The sequence below is a fragment of the Eurosta solidaginis genome, chromosome 4, assembly GCF_040869045.1.
Source record: "Eurosta solidaginis isolate ZX-2024a chromosome 4, ASM4086904v1, whole genome shotgun sequence".
NCBI classification, from domain to species: domain Eukaryota; kingdom Metazoa; phylum Arthropoda; class Insecta; order Diptera; family Tephritidae; genus Eurosta; species Eurosta solidaginis.
The window spans coordinates 273,737,764-273,750,968 of NC_090322.1; the positions used below are offsets into that span (position 1 = coordinate 273,737,764).

A 13,205-nucleotide genomic window follows, 5' to 3' on the forward strand; every position below is an offset into this window, starting at 1 on the left:
CAGTGGCCCATTCTGCTGAGCTGCTAGCTTTTGGGTTGACCGAAATCAAATGCATTCCGACAGCATAAATAATAAAACTGTGTAATCATACGTCTTGGAGTAGGGCAGGATTGAGAACACGTTCCTTCCAACCTCCCAATGAGCTAACTCCAAGACTCGCCCGTTTGGACCACTAGTTCCCGTGCTGATCTGGATCCCGAAAACCATCCATAAATCATCCCGGGAGGATCTCCAAACGATCCCGAAATAGTCCTGGAAAAGTCCCGAAATGACCCCGACGGGCTCCCGAAAGTCATCCCGAAATGATACCAGAAGGATTGATCTTGGAATAGTCCCGAAACAACTCCGAAGGGATCCCGGACGTATCCCGAAAATTATTCAGAAATTATTCCGGAATAGTCCCGAAATAATCCCGACGGGATGCCGGATGGATCGCGAACACTATCCAGAAATTATCCCGTAAAAGTACCGAAATGACTCTGACATATTCCAGAAAAAAATCCAAAATTAGCCCAACGGAATGCCGGACTGTAAGCCCTGGACTTATTCGACCTATTCGAGTTTGTAATATTGGTGAGGGTCAGTAAACGTAAAGTTATGTGTAAAAGCTATTAAAAAGTAATTGTTCGAAGGGTCTTGGGACCCCGCCGCCTTTCCATTTTAGAAAAAAATTTGGACATTAGATTATTGTCCATCTGTGTCCCAAATTTCATCAAAATCCGTGCAGCCGTTCTGGCGTGATTCAGTCACAAACACGAAAAAATACATTAATTAAATTATAACTATTCCCCCCCCCCCCCCCCTTTTCAAAAAAATATAGCTAGTATATCCTTCTAGACTATTGGCTACATGTGTGCAAAATTTCATCCAAATCCGTCCAGCCATTCTTGCGTGATTGAGTCACAAAAACAAACGTCTGGCCAAACATCAAAACTTTTCCATTTTTAATATATATTAGATTAAGATTTATCGCCCAGATTAAGCGGATTTTTTGTTATGTAGCTCTTCTTACCTTAGTCATATTTCCGTATAATTAACTGCTATAAAAATACTTACAACTGGTTCATTGTTTTTGGTTTTCATAGTATCTAAATTGGTTATTCTCCGTATTTTTCATGAATTTGTATATTTGTCTCCTATGCTCTCTAGTCTCAGTCATCTTAATTGCATATCGCTTAACCCTGGGTTATGAACTCCCCTTACGTGTCACTTGCATCTGGAAAATATATTTTTTTATTTTAAGGAATGCATTAATATTGGAATTCAGATGTGAACCATTCTAGTCCTATTTCGAGATCCTTTCTATGTACCCGCAATCAGTCTCCAAAAATTTGAATTTTTAAACAACTTCGCCATATATATATCGTCGATAAAAGTGCAAAGCTACATGGCCAAAATTGGATTTAGTTACAAATCCGAGTTAAACCGTCGCTTATTGCATTGCACATTTTACAGACGTTATATAAATATATATAGAAAGAGGAGGGACTTACCGGTAGGAATTAGTAAATTAGTGTTCACATATGCCGCACTTATATGTAAAACCAGTGTGCTGCTGACGATGTTTGTAATATTGGTCATATTTTGAAAATTGTTCTCCACAAGTTATGCAAGTGTAACAAAAATACCCTTCGTGCGTTTGGATGTGTCTGTTTAAGTCACGTTTGTTAGCATAGGATTTGCTACATAAATTACAAAGATGTTTTCCAGAATGAGTTATCAAATGAGCTCTCAGGTTGTTGTTGTTGTTGTTGTTGTAGCAATGCTCGCCCCACCTAATAGCCGCGACCGATCACAAATTGTCATCAATATCCTCTAACGGGAGTCCAAGGAAACTTGCCGTTTCAACAGGGGTGGACCATAAGGAAAGGGGTGTTAGAGGCGTTGGTTCCACATTACAATTAAAGAGATGGTTGGTGTCATGTGGGGACACATTGCAAGCAGGGCATACATTTTGTATGTCGGGGTTGATTCTGGATAGGTAAGAGTTTAACCTGTTACAGTATCCAGAACGAAGTTGAGCAAGAGTGACACGCGTTTCCCTGGGGAGTATGCGTTCCTCTTCTGCGAGTTTTGGATATTTTTCTTCAAGTACTGGATTCACCGGGCAATTCCCGACATAAAGGTCCGACGCCTGTCTATGGAGTTCACCAAGGACCTGCTTGTGTTTTTCCGCTTCATACGGCAGGGTTCTCAGGTGCCGTATTTCCTCAAAATGCTTACGGAGATGACTCCTTAGGCCCCTAGGCGGTGCTGGTTCGTCAATCAGATGTCTGTTGGGATGCCCAGGTTTCTGGGTATTCAACAGAAACTGTTTGGTCAGCATCTCATTTCTCTCCCTGATGGGGAGTATTCTCGCCTCATTATGCAGATGGTGTTCTGGGGACATAAGAAGACAGCCCGTGGCGATTCTGAGAGCAGTATTTTGGCAGGCCTGTAGTTTCTTCCAGTGGGTGGTTTTTAGGCTTGGCGACCATATGGGTGACGCGTAGCACGTAATCGGCTGGCTAATTGCTTTGTATGTGGTCAAGAGCGTTTCTTTATCTTTTCCCCAGGTACTGCCAGCAAGGGATTTGAGGATTTTATTACGGCTCTGAATTCTTGGAACAATTGCGGTTGCGTGCGCACCAAAATGTAGATCCTGATCAAACGTCACACCCAAGATTTTGGGGTGTAGGACAGTCGGTAGCGTAGTGCCATCGACGTGGATGTTCAATATGGTCGACATTTGGCGCGTCCATGTTGTAAATAAGGTCGCGGAAGATTTAGTCGGTGACAATGACAGGTTTCGCGAGGCGAAAAAACTGGAGCTCTCAGGTCTGATTGTAGAGCATATCCTTTATCGCAAAAATGACATTTTATATTAAGTTCACCGTGACGGAAGTGTATGTTTGTTTAAAAATAACTTTTCACATTGTGTGCACTGGTATATTGGTTCTCGGCCTGCATCATGGTCTGTAAATGTTTTTTATAATTGATATATGATGCAAATCTTTGATCACATTTGTCACAAGGGAGCCTTTCCCGATTGTCTTCGTGGACCATTTCATCGTACTTCAAATTTTGCTTACCAGCGACGAATGATTTTGCTAGTGAAGATAAAAATGCATTAATTAATATACTAAATTAAATTTTAAAATACTCACAAGCTTTACAAAAGGACTTTTTTGAGTTGTGAATATATTTATGGCTTTGCCTCCAATGCTTTCTCTTCATTACTTTTTGGCATATTATACACGTCACAATTGCTTGTGTGTCTTCGTTTGATTGAATAATTCCTGTGTTCTTTGTGGTATATTAATTTCTTTTTCGTCCATTGGTGGGGTGTGTTTCATTTTTTTCATCTTTGACTGGATATTCTTTATCTTCAATTTCCACACCTTTTACGCTTGCTGCAACCCATTCAAGTTTTTTACCACTTTGACTGGAACGCAATTCGTTATTGGCCATCTTGGATTTTTCAATAAATTTATAGGTATTCTTAAGACTTTGGGCGCAACAGAAGCACAGATACTGTATTCGGTCATCTTCCTCGTTACTCTGATCGTCTTCTAAGCTCAGGCTAATTTGTGTACATTTACAGTAACACCCTTTGTATGACAATAAATACTCCAGTGATTCAATAGGTTGGTGCCAATCAAGTAGATCTACTTCATCTTCCGGCAATAAACACACCCGGCACATCATCCTCAGCTCCAATCATTTTAAGCTTAGTAAACAATGGCTCCAATCCATGGCGGAACGATGCAAGGTGGCAGCATGGTGACCATTGTAAATTTTACCAAGTAGCGCAACTAACAGCTGATCGCTCAAAATTTGCACACACACACAAACATCACTAATGGCCATATTACGGAAATCTTAGGGTAATTGAAGTTAAATTTTTAAACAGACATAAAATGTTATAATTTTGGAATATATAGCATCTAGGACACCTTAATTGCAGTCATTGAAAGAAAATATTTGCTTATACTCAAGTATTTAATTATTTTTTCTAAATTTATCTTTAATATTGATACAATGATTGATCCAATGCAACTCAGGTCTTCCTACTGTTCTTCATTCCACTCCTTTCGAGTGCCTATTTTCACGGCCTGCGAGTGCCTTCCACTCTATTCGCAACATAACCTCGAATTAAGCTGCCAAACTATATAGTAAACAATGATGGTGACATACCTACAAATCATTCCCAGGCTACAAATATAAATTAAAGTTCCATGTACTTTGTTTTTGTAAATTCGATGGACAAATGTCAAAATCGTACTGCGCCGGATGTTTATGTATCAAATCAAATAAACAAAAAAATCAGCTGTTGTTTATGGTCAATTTTTACGACATTTTCCTTTAGCTCTTGGTTTTCTCTCTCTTTCTTTCATTCGCTCAAGCAGTCAACTGTGACGTAGCTGCGCAGAACGAAGCAATTTTGAACTTGTGAATGCGCAATCTTCTGGGTGTGATTTGTGTGTATCAATCACGCATTACAAATACCCACAACCCTTCAAAACGCGAGTACCTATAAATAATGTAAAGAATACTCCTTTGGGAATATAGGACTGCTCCAAATCTAATCTGTATTCATACAAAAAATGTGCTCCAATTAACATTGCGATGTCCTAGGAGAGGAGTAGGTGATCCCACTCTCGCTTTGTTTGTGAGTATCCATAGAGTACATACGTGAGAGTACTTTCACTGTATTACTCCATGGAGCACCCACAGACGATCATACGCCAAAGTACTAAAGAGGAATTGTGTCCGAAAGAATTATCCAAGTGAATTTAATTTAAAATGAAAGTAAATGAAGAGGGGCAATACAACTTTTATATTTTATACTACGAATATTCTTATGTTATTTAGCATTTGCGTGAATAAATAAACTAATATTTCTCTATACATACTTTAGTATGTATACATAAAACCAGTGCCTGTTGCATTTTATCAGAGTTGCCAAAGTAAAATTTTATTATTAGTTATTTGCATGCAATATTTTACTTTTATCAACTCTGTTCGATCGTCATCGTGTCGTGATCACTGTCGTTAAAAAACGAGCAATGATCGGCTGATGGTGGTCCGCAAACGCATTGCAAAGAAGTATTGTTAGAGTACTCCAACATGAAGAAAATGGAACACGTAATCCAACAATTTTTGCAGGGAAGTCACACTTAGAAGATTGCGCATTGCGCATGTAAACAAAAGATCAGCTGTTTTTTATAGGCAATTAATTTTCCTTTAGCTCTTGTTTTTTCTCTCTTTCTTTCATTTGCTCAACCAGTCAACTGTGACGTAGCTGCGCAGAACGAAGCAATTTTAAACTCGTGAATGCGCAACCTGGATATATGATTTGTGAGAAATACCATTTAAATCATTGTGAATTTGATTGTCGTATTTGATTTGATTTACAACACAAATCACCACTTTTTTTTTTTGTGCTCTGATGCTGTTTCCCAACCAGCTGATTATGGTGGAGTATATAAGTTACTCCACACGCCAGGTTATGATACTTTAAATTCTAAATTTCAGCTCTCCAATTCGTGGACAACTAGTGACAGTTGGATACACTGTCGTGTGTTTACTCATTGTGAATGATGACTAAGCCCTGCGAAAACGCTCGCGTCAATCCACGTCATTTGACTAGTCATTTTACAGTCATGGGTTATATTCATAGTCACATTTGCATGGGCGTGGGTAAGTTTTGTGACCAAATTTTTTGTAGGGAGTGAGTTATCTTATCTGTCAACTGCCTGACAGGCTGTTCAATATGGCTACTTTTCAGCGTTTTGACAGGCTGTTCAATATGGCGGCGCCTATCTTCAGCGGGTGATAGAAAGAGATACAGAATGAGACAGCGATAGTCATTTACAAATCAGGTGATCCAATCACTTTGGAATTTTGTCGTTTATGCAGAAGATATCACACTTAGTCATCGTTCACAATAGGGCCGTTCCATTGGTTTATCGAGCTCTGGCTCTGGCTCAAATCTCATTGAAACGATCTGGATCAACTTTATGAGAACTGGCAGCACTAATATAAAACATGTGTTTTGTTGAAAATAAGAAGAAACGTACACAAAATTTTAAGATACTGATAGAATTATTAACATTTAAATAGTTTCGCACGTAAGCAAACTATTTATTTTCCTTACATCATCTTCAAGTTGTTTACTCTTTCAGTGTTTTTGCTTTTAAATATGGGGAATTCTTTTATGTATACATATTTAGTTCAGTGCTACAATGGCTCAACTATATGGTTGACTCATCTCACCAGCTGATTTTATTTTTTTCATTTCACTGTAGTAGGGATTGTCAGAAGGAGATGGCAAACTTAAAATGAAACCAACGAATTTACAACATTTTCTTACTACATACAAATGCTGCTAAGTTTTATGTTTTCATTCCATTCCATTCGTCTAACAGCAACACTCTGATTTTGGCAATGTGAACAAATGTATGTTGTTGCTGTAGAGATGAACCAACCATATAGTTGAGCCATGAGTGCTACCAACTCAAGTGGTTAGCTGTCAAAAAATCTACTACAGAAAACGAAACGAACAGAACTGCTATACGGATCAGAAATTGAACCAGATAAATATCAGGATCACAACGTTGTTGTTGTATTTGCATGTTAAATTTCTATCCGTATCTCGCTCAAGTCTCAATGGAACGTAACTAATGTGTTTACTAGCCTCCACAGTGATGATCAGGGGTGGGCACCACTACATTTACACGGTTACCAAATTGAGAATTTGTTAGTAAACACGAACGCGTAGCTAGCACGAAAGCAAAACCAATTATTTATTTTGTTTGATTTCAATCATTGTTTACTATATAGTTTGGTAGCTTAAATAGAGCTTATGTTGCGAATAGAGTGGAAGGCAGTGGACTAGGCAGTCGAATGTCATATAATGAAGGAATTGATGTTCGGAGTTTTTTCAAAATTTGATCGAAATCCTGAATCACAAAAGGGAGTGCAGTTAAGTACGAAAATAAAAAAATGTAGTTAAGTTTTCCTCCTTTTTTAGCAGGAGATTTTCGTTTTAAGGTAATAGTCTAGTTGAGGGGTCGACTGCTAATACGCTAACAAAAATATCGAGAGAGGTGTCAAACGACGCGTATTAATCTCGAGAACAATAATCCGATGGCGGAAAACTAAAATTGTATCTATATCCGGAGATACTTGCAGTTGAAGTTGGCGATTTTCATGTGGTTGTTGTTGTGTTGTACCCACAAAAAAAATTGTGCATCACCGTGGCGGTAGCCACGGTTATACCACACACCCGGACTTGGCATGGCGTAGCCCAGGGTTATTTTTTATAAGCGCGGCCGAAGGCCGTCCACTCAGAAAGGTGTTCTGCGCAAAAATACTATGTATCCCTCCCCCGGTTTCGGAGGCACCCGCGGGTATTTTTTCGGTTTTTCGTTAATATCTTTTGAACGAGTTAAAACTTTTCTTTTCCGCCTTCGGATTATTGTTCTCGAAATTAATACGCGTCTTTTGACACCTCTCTCGATATTTTTTGACGCGTATTAGCAGTCGACCCCTCAACTAGACTATTACCCATTTTAAAAATGTAATATAAAAATCAATGTTCATTCTATTACTTTTTTAGCAGGAGATTTTCATTTTAAAAATGTAATATATAAACCAATGTTCCTTCTATTACTCATTTTATCTATGGAGCTTCACATGCACTTCATAAAAAGTGCTTTTTATCTTTACGAACTTATTCCTCAATGAAAATAAATGAAACACGTATTAATGTAAGCAATAATCATGTTTCTTACTTCTTAAATATTCTTCTTAAATATTATAAATGTGTTAAAAGTAGTAGGACTAAAATAATATTGACAAATCTGATATGTCAAACTAATTTGATATAATAAAAATGATTTCATAAATTGCATGCATTTTATACATATGCATTACTTTTTAAATTTTCTCTAACTATTCGTTTGGTGCTGACAAAATTTTGCTTATGCATAACTTTCTTTAGCTATATAAGATAACAATTCCAGGGGCCGTTTTCACCATCTTCGGTGAACGCTAACAAACACTTTATTTGAAAGAAATCGTTCAGTGATTCGTCAAATAAGGGTTACTTTAAAATAACGGATGTTAAAAGTTCCCCTGTCACATGAGGAAAAATGAAATACAACTATTTTTATAACATGAAGATAGATGGAAAATTTATTGGGGATTGCACTGCCACCGTTGATATTTTGTGCCCTCATCAGATTGCGTAGCGTTCCAGAAGGATATGTTCCACCGTCTCTCCTGATCGATCACGAAAACGACATTTTGTACGTTTTTTATTTAGTTGAACGGCGATAGAAATTCTTATATTTTTCACGAAATCCACTTCACACATTCTCAATTCCAGTTGCCTATTCTGAAATCCAATTATAGTTCTCTGAAATCCAAATCACTTCTTAAATCCAAATGACAAATTCTGAAATCCAATTACCTATTCTGAAATTCAATTTACGTTTTCTGAATTCAAAATGGAAAAGGTGTTGATTTGCGAATGATTCCTTCTAAGTTTTTAATTTTTTTTTTGTAACAACATTAAATTTTTGGTTCGTACGAACATGAGGAACTATAATTTCGACGGCGCGGTATTGGCTCTTATTGAAAGTATACATTTAATGAATTTAATAAGCTCCTAAAGCGTCCAAATATTGAAGCCTATTAGTAAACTCTTTTGTTCATATTACCCAATATATTATTAGATAAAAAGGAATGTTATTTTATGTTCGTTATAAATAATCTCCCTTATTCATAAAAAATGAAATAGGTTTATTAAGCTCTTGTAATTGGAAATTTGTATGGAAATGTCATTTTAAAAATCTTTATAAACCCTCAATATTTTTATGAATAAGGGGGTATATTTATTTAATCCCATTTTTAATACAAAATATTGAAGGTTTATAAAGCATTTTAAAATGGCATTTCCATACAAATTTCCAATTATAAGAGCTTAATAAACCTATTTTATTTTTTTATGGATAAGAGGGGAAGTTTATAGGTGCTTATTGAAAGCATGCCTTTATTATTATTATTTATTGTATTGTATTATTAATGAGCTCTCAAAGAGTAAATATTGAAGTCTGTTGGTGAAATGTATGATATATAGTGTGCGACATAAATAAAGCACCGAAATTCCTTTCAGAAAATCTACATAGCTTAACAAAAGTCAAATTATAAGTTTCCTAGAACTAAGTATCTTTTATTAATATATAACTGTTTAGTATATCGAAGGCTGAGTGGAAGATCACCCTGTTTCAAAACATTTAAAAAAATGCCCTTTCTCAGAAATTGTTTCAAGAACGCCTTAACTTAGAATTTTTTCCAATAACGCCCTATTTTATAACTTAGTTCCAAAACGCCGTATCTTAGAATGAGTTTACAAAATGTTATATTTGAACGAAAACTAAATACATTTCCAGCTGAGATAGGGTGTTTTTGAAACTCATTCTGAGATAGGACGTTCTTGAACCAAGTTTTGAAATACGGCATTTTTGAAACAAGTTCTAATTTAAGGCGTTCGTGTACCAATTTCTGAGAAAGGCATTTTCGAAAAATGTTTTGAAATACAGTGATGTTCCACTCAGCCGTCGATGTGGTCTTCATAAATAAAAGCAAAATATTGGGGTATATTCATAGTCAGAATTAGGTGGGTACTTAAAGTTAGTTGTAGCTATTTGACAAAACTTCCAATGCGCTATCTGTCAAAAAAGTTGCAACTAATTTAAAGTATACGCCTCATTGATTTAAGAACTTGCACTTAAGATTTTATTTAACCAAAAGCAACAGAGACTTTTCGGTGCTCTAGTTTTGGCGCACACTGTACATATCGTCACTTGCTTGCCAGAAGCGTGAGTGTGCCATTTGTTAAATTTTGATCTAATCAGGCCATTAGATGAACCATTAAATATTCTAGTATATTGTATCAAAATCTCGATTAAAATGCATAACAGGAAGACTGTATAATTTGCATAACAGAAAGGCAATCTAATTTGCAAAATATAGCTAAATCTATAATAGAAGCCACCTAAACAAAAGTTGCAAAAGTTACAAAGAATTAATCAAACTTTGAAAAACGGACATCAAAAATTGCACCTTTTTTGGTAGAGGGTCTAGCAAGTTTTTGAGTACGCAGTTTTGTAGCCCAATCAATTTCAGAATAATGGTGTAAATGCTAGAACGACTAAAAAGTTTATCTGAATTTCCAGAATTTTTTGTAGAGGCTGTTGAGAAATTTCATGCATGCTCTGCTTGCAGGCACTTATTAAAAATACACAATTTGTTCGCTACAGAAGCGTTGTAGATTAGCCTCTTTATTAATATTTAGGTGTTTTATTCTCTATTAAAATTTTAGCTATTGTATTTTATATTTTCACAAATATTTCTTTAATTCTTCTTTCTTTATTAATATTTTACCACTTTGTAACACCCGACGCGAGTGAACCACACCAATTGAAATTTTATTTTATCCTCTTTTTTTTTTTGTCTCTACCTATCGTAGAGCTTTTTAAAGCACGTTAACTTGGTTGCGGTTGCGCTGCGGCGAATGTCATTAAAGTTAGTTCTATTACTATTTATATCCTAAGGGCCCTATTATGCTATGTAGGTTTTATATATATTTGCATGGTTCCATTACATCATTCCCCTTTGGAAAAGAAGAGTTTGTCAAGGTGATCAATCTTGACCAACTCTTCTTGACCCAGATGATGTAAATTGCCTTGAATGAGCGAATTTATGTTTTACTGAATCCATTCCTCGTTTTCGCTCGTTCAAAACACTTGATATAATTCAAAATAAAGTTCACATCTTAAAAGAACTTAAATTTCTACGTTTTAAAGTAGGTTGTTATTGCTAGCTACTTATTAAATTTTATGCTAAGGTGAGTAATGTTTAATACTAACTAGTAAAGTTAAGATATATATTTTTTTTTTGTTGCTAGGTAAATGTTATATATTTCGTTTTTAATGTATGTTTAGAAAAATACTATTTATTTGAAAAAATAAAATATAGATTTTTGTATTCTCAAGCTAATTATGTTACGATTTTTCGTATCCTATTTTTATGTACTGTGTTTTCTTTGTTCTTTGTTTTATCAAAATATGTTATGTTAACGCCGTTGATTTTTGTTACGACGTGTGGACCCTGGTAAATGCTAGCATGTTTATCGCGAGGTTCTTTTTGTTGTAAGGTAACCCTACGGTAAGTGTTGCGTGACCATAAGGTCAAGCAATGCTTATGGAACACAACAATAATTCACAATAGGGGTTGCCTGTCAAAGCAACGTTCACAGTGAGGGTTACCTCACATAATGTCAAATGGAATGACGCCAGATATTTACGCGCATTCAATCCGACCGGTTGTGAAAAAATAAGAGATAGCTCACGGGCATATTGAGTACCCTATTTGGTTCTTCTCTTTACCTTTTCTTTTTTTTTGTAATTTGATAAAAGAACGTTTTTTAAATAAATAATATCTGTATAAATGGTTACACCGAAATCAGTGTATGAACTATTTTATTTCAAGTGGAAACAACGTGCGTGCAAAGATTGCAGCGAGCATTGCACGAGCCATAGAAGAGGCAGACGGCAATTTTCAATTTTACATGGAGACCATTTTGGCCACGCCAGAATCGGTCTCGCCACATGGCGACCGTGACCATACCTGCAGAAAAATGGTGGCTCCGGGGACCTGGAATAATTCCCTGCAGCACAAAATTAAAAGACACTTACAAATTTGCTAAAAACTGAGTGCGTGGTGGTTGTGATGCGGTGGTGGTTGTAGTAAAAGGAAATACATACATACAAAAAAAAAATTTTACATAAAATGATATAAATTACACAAAGCTATACAAATAAACATTTTTCACATAATTTTAAAAACTACAAAATTACAAAAGCTTCAAATACTACAAAAATATACAAAACTTCGAAAGGAAAAATTACAAAAAAAATATATAAAATTCCAAAAAAAATACGAAAAAAATACCTAAAATTTCAAACAAAAAGCCACAAATGGCAAAATGGACTATATAAAACATATACATTTTTTGGACAAATCTAAAAGAAATTTAAATATACAATTTTTAATAAACATAAATTTGGAAATTCCACAAAACCTACGACATTTTGTAGTGTTACATACATACATACATGCATATGGAAATATTAATTTTTGAACTGGCTGTACCACGCCATAACGGTGGAACTAAAAATACAACCACCAGTGACGCCTTTAATAAGCACCGTTAATAGCGGTAAAACATCACCGACACGCCATTTACTTATCCTACTCATCATCCTAAAATTCATCAAAATTCCGAGAACAATTAGAAGGAGAGAAAGAGAGGCAAGAAGCGGAAAAGATTCACTTGGTAACGGCAGCAAAGGAAGACAACACCAACAACAACAAATTTCAGCAGTATACAAGCAAAGCAGAAAAAGGGCGGTAGTTTGGTTTTCTCAATATAAATACAGGTATACTATAAACTTAGCAACAATTTTTCGTAATACACATGTAGCCTTCGCATGTAGCAACACAATTTGACACTTTTGATTATAAACATACTTTTCTTAAACATTTGTTTACTACGCATGTAGCAACACAATTTGACACTTTTGATTATAAACGTACTTTTCTTAAACATTTGTTTACTACGCATGTAGCAACATACTTTTTCTACTTTAAAGACAATAACATGTTAAACTAATTAAATTAAGAAATTGAATTTTTCAAATTACTTACATACATAAAATTATTATATTGAAATATAAACAGTCAAATTTCGAAAAAATTCAAATGTACATTAAACATAGTAATTTCAAATATACGGGCCACCACATGCAAATTATCATGCATATATTACTATATTCTTTCTTTTTCAAACATTAACATGGAATTTGAATTTTTTATTTGAAATGCGAACACTGCTTCGTAATAAATACAATCGGAAAAATATTTTTTCAAATTTAAACATTTTTTTAAAACCTTTTTGAAACGCAAATTATACATCAATTTTATATGTATAATACCAAAAATATCAAATCTTTTCGCCAAAAGTTTGCGATAATTATTCGAAGCTAATCAATTTTGAAATCTCTCATTGACTTCAAATATCAATATAGACAGGTTACAGTCACATAATGGTAATGGTGAAAATTTATTTTATCGGTGAAAGCTTAATTTCCCTT

At 35.3% G+C, this 13,205-nt stretch overlaps 1 protein-coding gene and 1 long non-coding RNA gene across 2 annotated transcripts in view; one reads left to right on the forward strand and one right to left on the reverse strand.

Annotated features, from left to right (window-relative positions):
* The window catches only part of LOC137248840 (zinc finger protein Xfin-like), a 208,030-nt gene that overhangs the window by 126,579 nt on the left and 68,246 nt on the right, over positions 1 to 13,205 (forward strand). The window lies entirely within an intron of this gene.
* Positions 918 to 1,731, reverse strand: LOC137251517 (uncharacterized). The gene is made up of 2 exons (XR_010953270.1): positions 1,494 to 1,731; positions 918 to 1,216 (listed from the first exon to the last, which is right to left on the reverse strand). It is a non-coding gene; the product is annotated as an uncharacterized lncRNA (long non-coding RNA).